The following is a 16616-nucleotide window of genomic DNA, read 5'->3' on the forward strand; positions in this document are numbered from 1 at the left end:
GAAGAGAAGAGAAGAGAAGAGAAGAGAAGAGAAGAGAAATAAAGCCTTGGCATATTTTGGTTCAGTATGTCCAACTCAAAATGGAACAGGAGTTGCTGTAGCCTTGAAGTTTATGTTAAATGTAGCACAGCAGTGCCCCCTGGGGCAAAGCCGTGGCTGAAAGGCTGCATGTATTTTGAAGTCACTGACAGTGTGGAGGCTATACAGCAACTACTTGTCTCAGATCTGCAGGGAGAGGTATTTTTGCTTCTGTTTTTTTTAAGCAAGACCTCAAAGAAACTAATAGGTGACCGACTATTCTTGGCTTACTACACAGACCTTGCTTGATCTTACTGCTGATTGCCATGACCTTGACACTGTTAGATTTTTTTTTCCCTCTCCTGTTTTTTCAGCTCTGTGACATGTTGCAAAATGAAGACCTGTTGCAGGAAATAAATGAATTGTGTGTGTATGTGTGTGTGTGTGTGTGTGAAATGTGATTTATGTGCTACAGGGAATGAAAAAACCTTTATTCAGTGCTTATATATATGACTTTCAGTATTGTTGAACACATGACTTTTCCCCCTTCCAGAGAATAACCTGTGAACTGCACCAAAGTATATTGTGTGATCAGCTCCAAGAAATAGAATATTTATTTGAACTAACCAAGGGAAGAGACCATGTCTTACTTTTGCATGCTGAAGGACAACAGTAAGCCACGCAAAGTGATCCAGGTTCACTTAAACAAGGAGATTTGTGCTGTGGAGTTGATGTGGTTCATTTCGTTGATACAAAAAGGCAAAGTGATTTGCTTTGATAAATCAATCTGCACTATACTGAAGTTTTTCAGCTTCTTCTCTTTATTCTTTGCCAAAATTTCTGTGCAGACACCAAGCACAGAGTGGTCATTCTGGAGAAAGGAGCAAGGCAGGTTCCCTGGTGTGATTTTTCAGAGCCTTTGGTGAGACACGCTAAAAGAAGCTAATCGCACATCCTCCATACTGTACATCAAAGCTTTTGCAAGTGATCTGAAGGAGATGAATGGCTTGTCATTTGTAACCAGTGGTTTTTTTTTGTAAAAAAAAAAAAAAAAAAGGTACCGGAACTCATACATCTTGCTTATCCTACAACGTTCCCTCCAAAAAAGGTGCTGGAACTCCATTCTGGGCATTCTATGACAAAAAAAAAAAAAACTGTCTGTAACATTCACCAAAAGCTCCAAAAAACAGAGCAAAGGAAAACAAAACATGGATGTTCTGCTTCACTTTTAAGTGACCATGTTTCTTTGCTCTTAGTTTGCCAGGTCTCCAGGCCTGGATGGATTCCCACCCAGAGTGTTAAAAAGAGTGCAAAGTATGCAGAGAAGAGCAACAAAGATAATTAGGGAACTGGAAGCTAAAACATGCAAAGAACAATTGCAGGAATTGGTCATGTCTGGTTTAATTTAAAGAAGGACTGGGGTGGTATGATAGCAGCTTTCCAATATCTAAGGGACTGCAACAAAGAAGAGGGGAGGTCAACCTATTCTCCAAAGCACCTGAAGGCAGAATAAGAAGCAATGGATGGAAACTAATCAAGGAGAGAACCTACAACTAAGGGAGAAACTTCCTGACAATTAAAACAATTAATCAGTGGAACAACTTGCCTCCAGAAGTTGTGGATGCTCCAACACTGAAGGTTTTTAAGAAAAGATTGATCAACCATTTGTCTGAAATGGTATAGGGTTTCTTGCTTGAGCAAGGGGTTGGACCAGAAGACCTCCAAGGTCCTTTCCAACTTTGTTATTCTGTTATTATTATCTTGTTATTCTGTTGTTATTTTGTTATTCTGTTAAAAGAATTGACAATTGTGATTTCAGTGCACTGTCTATATTGTTTGAGAACTTCTGGCACATAGGACATGTGTTGAATGATGGGAAAACAGCTAATGTAGTAATATAGTAATGCAATAAAGAACAACCATGGTGGTCTAGTGGTTAGAATGCAGTATTGCAGGCTAGTTCAGCACATTGCCAGGAGTTCAATTCTCACCTGCTCAAGGTTGACTCAGCCTTCCGAGGTCAGTAAAATGAGGACCCAGATTGTTGGGGGCAATATGTTGACTCAGTAAATTGCTTAGAGTAAAGCACTATAAAGTGGTATATAAGTCTAACTGCTATTGCTAGAGCTAATGTTCTTCTCATCTGTAAAAAAGGGGAGAAATAGACCAAATCTAACATTAATATGTGGGAAATTCTAGAAAAGATAAGCAATAGGTTTCTAGGCACTTCTAGAGAGAAACAAGGTAATTTCTGGGAACCAGCATGAGTTTCTTAAACCTAGGTAATATCAGGCAAATCACATTTTTGTTTGCTTACTTTTTTTTTTTTACAATGTGACTAGATTTAGACTAAGGAAATGCTATGGATAAAAAGTATTTAGACTTAAGGTGTTTGATAAAGTTGACTAATAGCTATTTTCTTGATAAACTGGAACAATGGGTAGATGATCCTACTAATTCTCAGTCTATAATGGAAACAAGAGTAAGAAACAAGGGACAATGGGTCTAAAACTACTTTTATAAGTAGTTTTTATATGCTTCCCTCTGTCTTCTTCATTTTCATATGAATTAGGGAGGTACCCATCTAAGGCACTTTCTTAAATTTGTTTCTTGGGTATGCTTAACCTATGCTTAACCTATTGTCTTGGTAATCTATCCTTTCATTATTCTTTAAAGGTAATCTCTGTGTCTTTTAAACTACTAGATGGATTTGCAGCTGGTTGAACAACAATATTTAGTGAGTTACCTCAGCATCCTGTCCTGGGCTAATGCTGTCCAACCTTTATGTAAATGACTTAGACAACAGTATAGAAAAAATGCTCATCAAGTCTTCAGATTATACAAAGTTGGGGGGGAGGATGATTTAATACTTTAGAAGACATGTTTGACTTTCAAAAAGATCTCAATGGGCTTAACCATTTGGCCCTACAAAATGGCCAAACCTGAAAAAAATCAGTTTAATGGCAAGAAATATAAAATGTTAGTAAAAGAACCCAGATGGAATATAGGTGGTGCATGGCTTGGCAATTGTGATAAATAGGCATGACCCAGCAGTGTCCTGCAGCTACCAAAAGGGCCAATGGAAGATTTGGTTGCCAAGAGAGCTATTAAATCTGAGATCATATCAAGTTCCACTCCATGCTGCACTGATCACACCATGCCTGCAATTCTTTGCATAATTGTGGTAACCACAGTTCAAAAAGAGGAAAGATGGAAGAAGAGGCACAAAGACTGTGAGTGGCTTGGAGGCTAACTTCAATGAAGATCAATTAAGGGAGTTGGGTATCTTTTGTCTATAGAAGAAAAGGCATTTAGAGAGTACGGAAGATGATCTTGGCAGAGATATGTAGGAACCTAGGCAAAAAGGGGTTGGAGCAAGTCCAAAACTGTGATATAATATTCACTGGAATCACTAATTCACTGGAATATAAGAAGCATGAAGAGTTATGGCCACAATCAGACATGCAAGATTCTGCTACTATTGCCAATCTCAATAAAAGTAGTTCCAATGGAGTTGGTTTGCTTGTCTGGTCTACCTGGTGAGGCTGGCAGGTTAAGGGGAAATATGATAGCAGTTTTCAAATCCTGAAAGGCTATCACAATGAAGACAGTATGAACAAATATGGCGAAACTTAGAGAGGAATATCTTTACTTAGAATCAGGAGGAATTTTTTTTACTACAAGAGCTATTGAACAGTGGAACATCCTGCCTCCTGGAGCTACAGATGCTCCATCACTTGAAGTTTTCAATAAAAAGTTGGGCAGTTATTTGTCTAGGATAATTTTTGCCTGGAGATGGAATTAAATTGGGAGATCTTCAAAGTTTCTTCTAACTCTGTGGTTTAGAATTCTTGTAAGCCATTTTAGAGTCAACTTGGCATGAGTTAAGAGCGCAGTGCATATATCCCAAAAGATATAATGTGCTTGGTGCATTTATATTTGTTAATTATAGATTGTTAATTATATGAACAAAATACCATTTATATGGCTAGCACTAGATTTTATGGGTAGCTGGCTTGAATAATAGTGATACTAGTGGGATTTGCTGATAGGAATAGGAAAGAAAAAAAATCCACTTTACTTGTTTATTTGTTAGTTTAATATTGTGCCTTCCTCTATGTATTTTTAATACAAACCAAGATTAATTATTTATATTTCCTCAATACTAGTGCATGATCTGAAAAGCTATAATCATGTAGGTATAAAATATAATTCTTCAACACAAAAACCATGTTGCAAAAAATGCATGTATATAGGAGAAATGGGCAGAAAGATGCAAATATGGTGGCAATGATAAACCTAAGTGTATTATATGAGAGGAACTGACTAGAAAACAAAGAAAAAAATGCATATAAGCAAAAATATAAACTGAAATGGATTTATGGATTTGGAGGGGAGGAGAGACCATTTTCTTTGAAAACTGATCGACCCAATGTAGAAATCTGTTTGAAAGAACATGGCCATTCTTGCAAATTATCATATCCTTTGATATCCCAGTTTGTATGCAAGTTGTAACCACAGTGATGACATGAAGAAAAATCATATGCATACAAATCCATTCATGTGTGGAATGGATTTCTAAGCCATTCTTTATTTACCAGAAATTATATTTTGGTAAAGGACAGAATTTGGCTAATTTCTTAGCATTAATAATATATTCTTTTCAATTTTTACTCATTGCTATTTTATAGCTCAGAGTCATAAAGCTAGAAGGAGCCATTTAGATCACTGAATACAGCTTCTTCTCAATGTAGAATCTAAATTGAAGAATCCTAAATAAATAGTTGTTCCAATAAAGGGGGTTTACTAACTCCATATTTACAGATTCCATTTTACTGATAAAATACTTATTAACAAATGTCAGCTTGTGACATTTACCTTGTCCACACTGCAGGGTTACCATGCACTGCAAGACATTTAGTGACCAAATATTTGGAAGCATCTGGTTTAGTTGTTGAAGAACAACTCTCTCTCTCTCTGTCTCTCTCTCTCTCTCTCTTTCTCTCTCTCTTTGTGTGTGTGTGTGAGAGGGGGGGGGAGGCAAGGAAGAGAGAATAAGATTAAACATTTTAGGCAAAAGCGGTTGTTGGAAGAGTTGAGCCTTTCCTACAAATGCCAAGTGAGCCATCCAATCCATAGACTTGTTCAGTCATGCACAAATCTCTGTAATATGCCTGGGGGGGGGGGAATGATACCACCTCAAAGCTCAATATAATAGTACAAGGTAAATGTAAGTGTTTCCCTGTCCAGTCATGTTTGACTTTAGGGTGCAATGCTCATCTCCGTTTCTTGGCTGAGGGAGCCAGTGTTGTCAGAAGACAATTTCCATGATCATGTGGCCAGCATGGCTAAATGCCAAAGGCACATGGAATGCTGTTACCTTCCTACTGAAGTGATATCTATTTAATCTACTTGCATTTGCATGGTTTTTTTTTTTTTTTTTTATTGAAGATTTTTACATTTTACAAAAACAAATCCCCTTCCCATACCCCCCCTACCTCACCCCCCCCCTTCCCAACCTCCCAAACCCTCCCCTGGACTTCCCAGAGCTGAGTACAGGCTTAATTAAAAAAAAAACTTAAAACACTTTTAAAACCTAAACAAATTTAAATACAATCATCATTCTATATAAGCTCCCTCCAAAAACACAAATTTAAACATTACTTTCTTTGAATATCTATATCTATAGTATAAAATCTAATTTCTCCCTCTTTCTTTATCCTAAAACGAAAAAATAAACATACAAATCTTTGTTTTACCATTAAAGCTAAATACTCTTAAAGAACTTAAAGTAAGTACATATTTCCTTCAATCTTCATAATCTTCTCTCCTATCCAAAAAAAAAAAAAAAAACTTAAAAAACCTATAAGTCCTAAACAAATCTAAGCACATTTAATTAAACAAATTATTTTGTCTTAAAAATATTAATAATAATATTTAAAAACTAAAAACACTTTTAAATCCTAAACAAATCTAAATACAATCATCACTCTATATAAACTCCCTCCAAAACCACAAATTTTTAAAATTTAAAACATTAGAATCCACTCACTAAAATAAGCAAATTATAATCCCTTCAAAACACAAATTTAAACAATATTATCATTAAAGGTTCAAAACTTAAAACAACAAAGTTAATAAACACATTAAAAATTTCAATCTTCACCAATAACTAATTCCATCCGTAAAAAACTGCATCCTTATCAATCTCAATTATATTAGTATTATTAATTATTCACATTCCAGTTTTTTCCATTCTCCATTCTTCCATTCTTCCATTTCCCTTCTCCATTCTTGTATCAAACTCGTAAGAAATGCTGCAAGTTCTGCCTTAGGAGACTGCTCCAAAATTCCTGAATCTCCCATCGACTCCGAAGCCAATAAGGGTTCCTTAAATTCCTCCTTGTATTGGTCTTTACAATTGTAAGTTGTACAAGTTATCCTCTGCCCGTTCCTCTCTTGTTGATGCCCCTCAGACTGAAATTTCCCAATTTCCATTTCAGGCAACAATTCCACCCTTAAAGATTGCTCCAAAGACTTTGTAGGTCTAACATCTCCCAGAGATTCAGAAACCACTAAATATGAAACTTCCTTAACCTTCTTCTGTTGCTGCTTTTCTTTGGGATTATATACTGCACAAGTTGTCTTCTGCTCCTCAACCTGGACTTGTTGAGGCCTCTCACACAAAGATTCTCCAGTTTTCATAAATATAGGCTCTTCAAGCTGTGATTCTACATTCTTTTCTTCCAAAGCTTTAAACTTAATTGATGGCGATGCACATACCCCCAGGACCGAAGTATAAAAATCTTTTGCTTGAGAAACAGTATTAAGTCTATAACATGTCCCCAGGTAATTCACCACCATTCCAATCGGAACATCCCATCTGAATAAAATTTTTCTCTTTTTAAGTTCATTTGCTAAAAAAGCAAACTCCTTTCTTCTTCTTAAAATTTTAGATGGGATCTCTTTAAAAATTATAACATCTTGTGAAGCAATTTGAAATCTCTTCTTATAATAGGCTTGCACAATTTCATTGCGTAAAGATCTTTTACCAAAGTAAATTACCACATCTCTTGGCAGATTCTTCTGTGCTGCCACCACAGAGTTAACCCTAAATAATTTTTCAATTTCACTAAGTATTCCCTCTTTTTCTTTATTCAAAATCAATGCAAAGTCCTTTGCAACCATCTCCTTCAGATCTCCTTGCAAAGACTCTCCCAGGCCTCTAATTCTTAAGGCATATTCCATTTGTCCATATTGAAGCATAAGAATCTCATTTTCCATTTCTTTTTCCATACTTTCAATTTTCCCCTCCATTATGTCCACTTTTTCAGCTACCTCTTCCACATGGGAGTTCACCTTTTCAAGAACAGAAGCAACTCCTTCTAAAGCCAAAACAAAATCTTGTCTCAAGATCTTATTATTTTCCTCTAAAATCTTTTTCATTTCTGCCCTAATTTGAATTATAACATCTCCCATCATGTCTTGCAAATCCTTCATAGTTATTAGCTGACCCCCAGAAGAGGGTGAAACTGTTGATTTAGAAACTGTAGAAATCCCTGGACGCTTTGGAGCCATCTTAAAGAAAAACCTTTAGTCCTTCTTAAGAAATTATAAAAATTCCTTCAAAAATCATAACTCCCTCCAAAGAAGGTCATTATAATAAAAAGAAAAAAGGGAAAAAAAGGAAGAGAAAAAGAATTAAAAAAAAGTTTTACTCCTTCTTAAAAATTACAAAAAATTAAACAGAAAAAAAGTCCTTCAAAAAAGGGTCATTACAATAAAAAAAAAGGGAGTTCAAAAGAAAAAAAAAGGGAGAAAAAAAAAATAATAATTAAATAGAAAAAGTCCGTTCCAAAAAAAATACTTAGAAATACCAAAAACAACCATTCCAATCATAAGGAAATAAAAAAAGAAAGGGAAAGGAAAGAAAGAAAAACACCAAAAAGCCTGCCGGTCAGCATTCTAACTTCCAGAAAAAAAAAACACCGAGGAGTTTGCCGATCGCCATTTTACTTTCCCTTTCAACAAAGAAAAAAAATAAAAAGAGAGAATAAAAATAGAAACAAATCTTAAAACTTAAAATCCAAATAAGTCAAAGAAAGCAAAAACTAAATCCTCTACTCAGCTCTGTCCATTTAAAAAAAAAAAAACTCACCAGTTCTCTTTAAGCACGGAGGTGTTTGCGGCGGCTCGTTTTGTCCCTGAGGACAAAAACAGCTGGGAAGCGGAGACAAGTCTGAACTCCGTGGGAGCACTCCTTTCACCCCCCCCCAAAAAAAACTTGGGGGGTGCGAAAGAGGCTCTACCACTATTCAGACACTCTCTACCCCCCCCCTTTGCCCGGGAGGGGGATTTTGAACCGCTGAACAGCTGATATCTGCTGTTCATAGCGGTTCTTACACTTACCCAGGAGGACGGCTACAAAGTAGCCGCCATCACGCACGCAAAATCCACCGGAAGTCGCATTTGCATGGTTTTGAACTGCTAGGTGGGCAGGAGCTGAAACAAGAATGGGAGCTCACCCCATTGCATGGTGCTCAGGTCTCGAACTTCGGCTGTCAGCTTTCCAGCTAACAAGCTTAGCATCTGTAACCACTGAGCCACCAAGGCCCTCAAGAGTACAAGAGATTCTTGGGTAGGGCATCTTGTATCTTGAATGCCCTACCCAAAACAGTCTGCTTTTGGATATTACAAACTCATCTCTGTTAAATTGCCTAAAAGCAGAAGCATCCTTAGATTCCCACCCAATTCCTTAACAAAATGAGATAGATAGTCAACACTGTCTTAATTTAGACAATTGCTTAGTTTTATTTATTAGCCTGGGATCCAGCTACATAACACAACACATGATTCCCAGTCAGAAACACTCCAAAATAGGAGGGATTTAAGCTAGAATTTCTTATCAAATCAAAACACATTCTATGACTGAGCAAAGACTTGGAAGCTGTCGTTTTAATACTTTTGTTTCGATCCTCTTTGTCCTGCTCTAAATTATTGATCCTTTATTACACATTTCCTGTGTGATGAGCAGTTTTCCTTTTCAATTTTTCATCATTCTCCCAAGTTACCCCACCCCTTCAGCTGTAACATCTAACCTCATTCTGCCAACCAAGCACATTAACAATACAATAAATGAAGCAAAATTTCAGGTGCTAAGGTTAACATCGATGCAGTAATGAACAATCCATTTGCTTGAGTGGAGTTTGTACTACAAAACTGTTATAGCAATCAATCACTAGATTAAAGCTGTGATCTTCCCTGGATGTATGCCTAATCAGCAGAGAGTTGAACTTCAAATAGGCATGCAGGGAATATACATATGCAGTCAAGAACACATGTTTTAACTGAATGAAAGTGGTATGGCTAAAAGATATCAGATGATTTAGCCAAGCCTCCTATTTTTCCACTTGTCTGAAAAAATAAATGCTTCTTGATGAACCTATTATAAGAAATACTTGATAATAAATATTAAATATTTGATTAATTGTGGAATATTTTCTGGCACAAGGATAGACAAGCAGGTGTTCTTTCTCAATTTTTTAGAATGTAGTTTTTTAAAATCTGCAATCCATGAACATAATGGCTAGGTTATATGAGCTATACACTGAACTAGCATGATTATTCCTGATAAAGAAATTAGTGTGATTCATATTTTAAATCAGGCCTAATTAATTTCACTTCCTGGAGCAATACATCAGACAAAATATCTAAAAAAGGTTAAAATCATAGCAACCGGACCAAAGTATGTTAATCTGAGGTGTTTCATTATTCATCCAAGTAAACTCTTCAGTCAAAATTTAAAAAAAAGTTAGGCAGAGAGTCAGACAGTCATTGGAATATACCAACTCTTGCCACACCAACTGCAGGGGTTTCTGCCCAAAATGTATTGCATTTTTAAAGATACTTTTGGCCTGGGTGATTGAATCTTCATTGACACACATCACACAAAAGAGTTATCTTCCGGAAGTCTTGTTCCTTAAAATTATAAAGTATAGTTGTCCATTGAAAAATTAATATACGATATATATTAATTAAAGTAGCAACATTCCTTCTGTTGAGGAAAAGTCTTCATCATGATTCAGTCCAAGCCGGAATAAACAATATGGCAACTGCTTTAGAAAGAAGGTTGCAGTTTATTGAAGAGAAGAGCCAGACAGAACGGTGATTCCTGAAGAAAAGAGAGAGAGTACATGTAGGGAGTGGGTTTTTATACCCTCTAGGGCTCTTGAGGTTGTTTCCTATTCCTGTTTGAGGCTTTGTATTTCCTGTGTCATGTACTTTGACCTGAGTCTGAGTGTGCCCCTTTGGCATCTGTGGGTTAATCCTATAATATCCTGTTTTAAAGTTTGGATGGGGTATGTAGATTTTAGGTCTTTGTCTTCTTAATCTTCTAGCTTCAATCTTCCTGAATGGTTTACATGTGCATTTCTAGAGAGCTGGTTTCTGCTTGGGGGAGGGAGACTTGGGGATATTAAGAAAAAAGCTGGGCATGCTTTTCTGCCTGTTTAAGATCCTTTGAGGAAATATATTTTTCTGCCCTTTTAATGTTTCCTTCTTTGGGGGAAGGGGGGGGGGCTGACTTCCCACACTTCCTTCCAGGTCACATTAATTGATCTAAACAGTTTTCTATTCATGTGGGTGGGCATATAATGATATCTACCTCACTGCACAGTTCTTAGAAAATCCCTGAACATGGCCAAATTATGTCTCCTATTTTTACTGTGCAGAAATCATTTTGAAAATGTTACTGTAGCATTTTTGTATTGTCTGTGTCTGGGGAAGCTGTTCTGGGTCTTAGACTAGATTAAAGAATGGCGACAGAAAAAAAAAAGGGAAAGCAGGAGAAGAGATATCAACTTGAAGAGCTTGAGAGCACCAACAGAGCAGCAAATGTGAAGGATGGGACAAAGGGCAATAGAAGAGATATTGGAGGGTAAGAGAATAAAAGCTACTGCAAGCAAACAGCAGCTCTTGGATATTTTAAAAATGCACCTTTTTTGACAGCCACCCATGCCACATTTTCTTTTCTATGACTACTTGCTTTCCTTTCCTAAGCTAGTATGTATTCAGCTTCCTTTCAACTCCTTGCTCTCTCTGAAATCTCTAAGAAATGTCAGGCTTCACTCTTATATTATCAAGAAATAACATGGCTATGGCCTTTCCTGAGCTATTTTTGAAGCTATGACTGGGTTATTGCCAGCTTTGGAAGGCAAATAGTTTGAGAGGCTGTGCTGCCACTATACACTTTCCCTCTTTTCATAGTGTTGGGAAAAAAAATCAGGTCCTTTTACAAGCCAGGAGGATATTGTAGAAATGAGCTGAAGGCAGGCTGTATTTGGGAAAGGAGGTCTCTGTTTATTTAGTTGCCAGAAACTAGTGACAGCCACATGTTTCTGGGGTGGCTGACAAAATGGAGTTGAGAATAGGTGGGTTTTTATACCTTCTTTGGGACTTTGTGTTTGAGATGCCTGTTCATTGTGAAATGTACTTTGAGCTGTGCTTTTTAGTATTCTAATTATTGTTGCCTGACTCCCATTGTGGCTAGGAGGTCATGCCCTGCCTTGGAGCTGGGTGTAGATTTTAGAAGTCTTTGCTTTTCTAATGCCATCAGCTCCAGCCTTCTGTGCGGGCTGTGGCTGAAGGCATTTTGCTTATGAATACAGTGGCCCAGTCTTTCTGAATGGATTACAAAATCTCCTCCTCTTCATATTTTTGTTTGAGACAGGAAGACTGGGGCTATTTCTGCCTTTAGGGAAATATTTTATCCTGCCTCTTTTAATATTTCCCAAAATATTTCATTCTCTAGGAGCGGTATGTGTGTGTATGTGCATGTGTGTGTGCTGACTTCCTACAAGTGTCAACCCAGAGAGTGCATTAAATAATACAAAGCCAGTATCTAACCTGGTCAGAGCAGATGCATTATCTTCTTCAGATCATGTACAATGTCAAAGGGAAGAAATTCAGTTTCGAGAAAAATGTTATCATTTAATTATTTTCAGTCATTTTAAAACAAGCAATTGGTGGTGGGGGTAGGAGTGGTTGTCCTATAAAAGACGCAATGGAAGCTTCCCATGCTCAGTTAAAATCAAGATTTAAAATGGATAATAAATGAAATTGAAAAATACAAAATTGAATTATGCATAAATGATGAACATATAATAGCAAAAATATGTAAATTTCTGTTAAATTATGAAACAGAAGACGAACAGGTGAAAGTCTGCAAGGGCTATTAATTTTGAATATAATATACAGATGGACACTTGGGAGAGAATGTGGATAACTAATGCTAAATTCACACTGTATCATAACTTAAAAGTATATTTTATAAAGTGATGTATATAACATCATAGAAATTATCAAAATATTATAAAGCTAATTCAAACCAGGGGACTTTTTATAATGCAGGTGGACCTGCAAGAAAGCTAAGAAATTTTGATAGAAAATTCATAAAACAATGCAAAGAATTTAAAGTTAGACTGTCATGGTTCCGATAGATGAAATCAGTAAAAGAACTTCAAGGCAAGAATTCTTCCTTAAAGAACATTTTATTAGGAAACAAAGTATTGGCACTTACACAGTTGAACCCAAGAATGAAATTTCCTCCTCCCAGATACAAAGTAGCAAATTGCAATTCCCACCAACAAAAGCTGTCATAAATCACATTCCCCAATTAGCACAAAACTTGGGCTTTTCTCTCTCCGGCCCCTCAGCCTGCCAAAACCTTATCAGAACATGTCCTTGAGTTCCCACACTTCTACATTGTTATGGCTAGCTAAAGCCTCGGGCATTTGCCCCATCCCCCCTTCTATATCTGAACTCTAAAATAATAGAAAAGGCACATTAAAAGCAAAAGTAAAAATGGCTGCTGGTTCTCAGTTGTCAGAGCAATGACATCCATTGTCACAGCATTGACATAGACTTTATGAAGAAACCACAACTTTTTTTATTGGGACTTATGGACAATGAGTTAGGAAAAAAATCTTGGCAGATTAATTTTGCATATGGTAACTGACACAAGATTATTGTTTGCTCAATAATGGAAGAACAATTAAATTTCCCCTGTGTAGAGTCTAATTTTGTTTCTATTTGGAAATCGCTTTTGGATATTTTATTTTTTTTTAATCTGAGAGAAATGAAATTTTATGATTAGATTTGTTTATGATTATAGAAATATAATGTGTTATGGTTTACTCTAGCTCAAGGAGTCATTATATTTTATTTATGTGTTTTGTGCTTATATCTGTATTGAATAAATTCAGAAATTACTTTTTTCTATATTTTTTTCTTTTTTGTTTCCACTATCCAATTTTAATTTCTCCTTGTCCCTTCTTTATCCTCTTTTTTTCTTTCATACACAGACGCACACACAAATATGTATATGTGTATACATACAGTAATGTATCTATCTCTATTCCTCTATATCTATATCATCTATATCATCTATATCTATCTATAGAAAAATAATACAATTTTATTAAAAATCATAATTTAACTTATGGAGGAATGAATTATGAAAATATCAGAATTTGATGAGATGGCAAAGCTGACCTATTTAGTCAGGGAAAAAAATGAAAACATTTTTTTTTTCTAAAAGAGCAGAAGCCTTATAGGATATTTTTTCTGAAAGAAGAAAAAAATGCTATGATTTATCATTAGAAGATTTAAGAACATGTCAATTAAATGAGGGGCTAGAGGGATTTATATAATATCTGAGACAGACAATGGATTATAAAATTGTAATTATCTGTTGAAGTAAAGGTCAGAAGTCATTATATTTTATAACTTAATTTCTTTCTTCTCTTTTTCTTGCACATTATCCTTTATTTATTTTTTTCTTTAGATTTGTCTTTTACTGTATATAAAAGTATCAATAAATATAAATAAAAAAGATATATTAGAAGCCACAATCATTATAACCAAATTAAGTTAATTAGACTTTGCAGTCACTGAAATCAACTTATATCTTATTCATTTCAGGATGCAACTATTTTATTTAATTTTATATTTTATATTATTTTATTTTATTTTATTTTAGGGAATAGCATACAGCAAGAATAGGCAAACTGTGATCTACCAGATGTGGCCAAACTATAGCTTGTAGCAACCAAATCAAATGGCCAGAAGTAAGTAATGATGGAAATTAAAATCTGTCTATCAAATGCCATCCCTAATTCATAGCTGTCTCTTGACAGAAGGCCACCTGAAGAGAGTAGAAGCATTTGAAATGTGGATTTACATGTGGCTGTTATGTATAAGCTGGGTTGACAAGATCAGAAATGAGGAGGTGATAAGCCACCTGGGAAAGCCAAGGGAAATCATCGAAACAATTAAAAAACGAAAATTGGAATATTTCGGACATGTGATGCGACACCCAGAAAAATACAGCATACTCCATTTAATCCTCCAGGGAAAGATTGAAGGCAAATGAGGTCTAGGCAGAAGAAAAACATTGTGGCTTCAAAATCTAAGGGACTGGTTTGGACAAAATGCAGCAGCACTTTTTCGTGTGGCTACTGATAAAAACAGGATTGCCAACATGATCGCCAAAGTCCGATAACGGATATGGCATAAGAAGAAGAAGAAGAATTCATAGCTGTACTATGTAGATAACTATTGGCAGATTTAAAAAATGGGTGATCAGCAGTTTGACTTGACTGTAGAAGGCCAAATGGTACATACACACTTCACTTGCCTTAATTTACCATGGTCTGTATCAGTCTTCTACATATCAATTATTTTTGCCCATAGAAAAAAAAATTGGGAGGTTTGTTTTTAATGAATATATTCTGTAGAATTTTCGAGATTCCTATCTTTGTTTGGGGATAATGGATTCATTTTGACTCAAGAAAAGTGAACATATTTTGTTACTAAAGCTACTGAAGATTGCAATTTTATGATTCCAAATATGAATTTCAGCAACAATTAAACACACACATATACCTTTCCCACATACACATACAATTCTAGCTAGTCATGCTGAGCTATAAAACAAGATCCTGAACATGAAGTTAGGTGCCTGGAGATCCAAAGTTTGTTTTTATATCTGGTGTAAATCCTGACAACCTCCTTGTAACATTTTTGACAGGTGTGTATTTGTGTGTGTGGGGGGGGGGGTATGTCTTGGACTCAGTCGGGACTCCTGGTGGATTCCTGGACAAGTCTCTGCAGTTTTCCTGGCAAGATTTCAGAAACACTTTCCTCTCTTTTTCTACTATAGAAAAATATTAAGGTGATATAAATTGTTGAACATACCGTATATTCCGGTGTATAAGACGACTGGGCATATAAGATGACCCCCAACTTTTGAGAAGATGTTCAGGGTTTAGAAAGTCGTCTTATACGCTGGAAAATACAGTACTATATTGAATTTCTGTTTATAGATGAGCACAATAGGAGCTCCATTCCTTTGCTGCTAGAAAGCGAGTGTTGCTTCCCTAATGCTTCCTGAACTCAGCTGGTATTTTTTCCCCCATATATTTTATTGATTTTTTAAAACATAAATCACTTAATAGTTGGTAAACAGTGTGTTTGCTGGGTTTACATTTGTAAAGAAAAAATTAAAAATTTGAATGGGATTTTTGAATGGTTTGTCCTGCTGGCTGTGGAATTCTGCGAGTTGAAGTCCACATGCCTTAAAATTGTCAAGGTTGAGAATCACTGTGTTAGTGCTTATTTCTGTAAAACAAAATAGGGCTGGCCACTAGGGGGCAGATTGGTTTTAAATTCAGAGAACAGCTACCCGGCGTATAAGACGACCCCCGACTTTTGAGAAGATTTTCAGGGTTTAGAAAGTCGTCTTATATGCCGGAAAATACGGTAACTTTAGGGATAGCCTGAAATATATACTCATTTAAAGTATTTGGGCAGCTTACAAAGATACAATAGGAACATTTATAAAAATAACATTAAATGTATGCAAATAAAAACACAGATTAAAATTTTAATTATAAATCATTAGAAGGTCTGGCTAAGCCCCCCACTTCATCTGAAGCAGTGGAGGGCTGCCTCAGTTTCAATAACAGTCTGTTTTAGAGGGGAAGAAGCAGATTTATCGGTTGGTGATATCTAAGGCAAATCCTGCAAGACTTGCCATTTGAAAGTGCAGGCTTGATGACATCTTTTTAGGTCATTCTGCAGATAATTTGGACCTAAACCACGTAAAGCTCTATTTCAAAGTGAGCTTTTTGCATTGGATTTGGAAAATAATCAGGGTGTTTTTTTTCAAGACAGTCTCTTATTATCCTGGTTGTTGCGTTCTGGTACAGCTCCATTGCTAAACCATCTTCTAGCACCAATACCTGAACAACACATTGCAATAATTCACTCTTGAAATTGCTGTTGTGCACCTCACTGGTGGTAGATCTTTCTCATCTAAGGAGGAGCACAACTTATAAAAGTCCATCTCCATGTCAGAGACATTTTGTAGATTTTTATAGTGATTTAGTGATTAATAGTTATATGTTACTTATATGTAAGGATGTAGGTATATACATATGTTATATATAGTATGTTTAAATGTGTGTTATGTATGTGTACACTTTGAGAGTAAGCAACTAAATTTCATTTTTTAATGTGTGCCATTGTGCCCACAGTAA

This window comes from Crotalus tigris, unplaced genomic scaffold (assembly GCF_016545835.1).
Source record: "Crotalus tigris isolate CLP2741 ecotype Arizona unplaced genomic scaffold, ASM1654583v1 scf7180000019423.1032690, whole genome shotgun sequence".
Taxonomy (NCBI): Eukaryota; Metazoa; Chordata; class Lepidosauria; order Squamata; family Viperidae; genus Crotalus; species Crotalus tigris.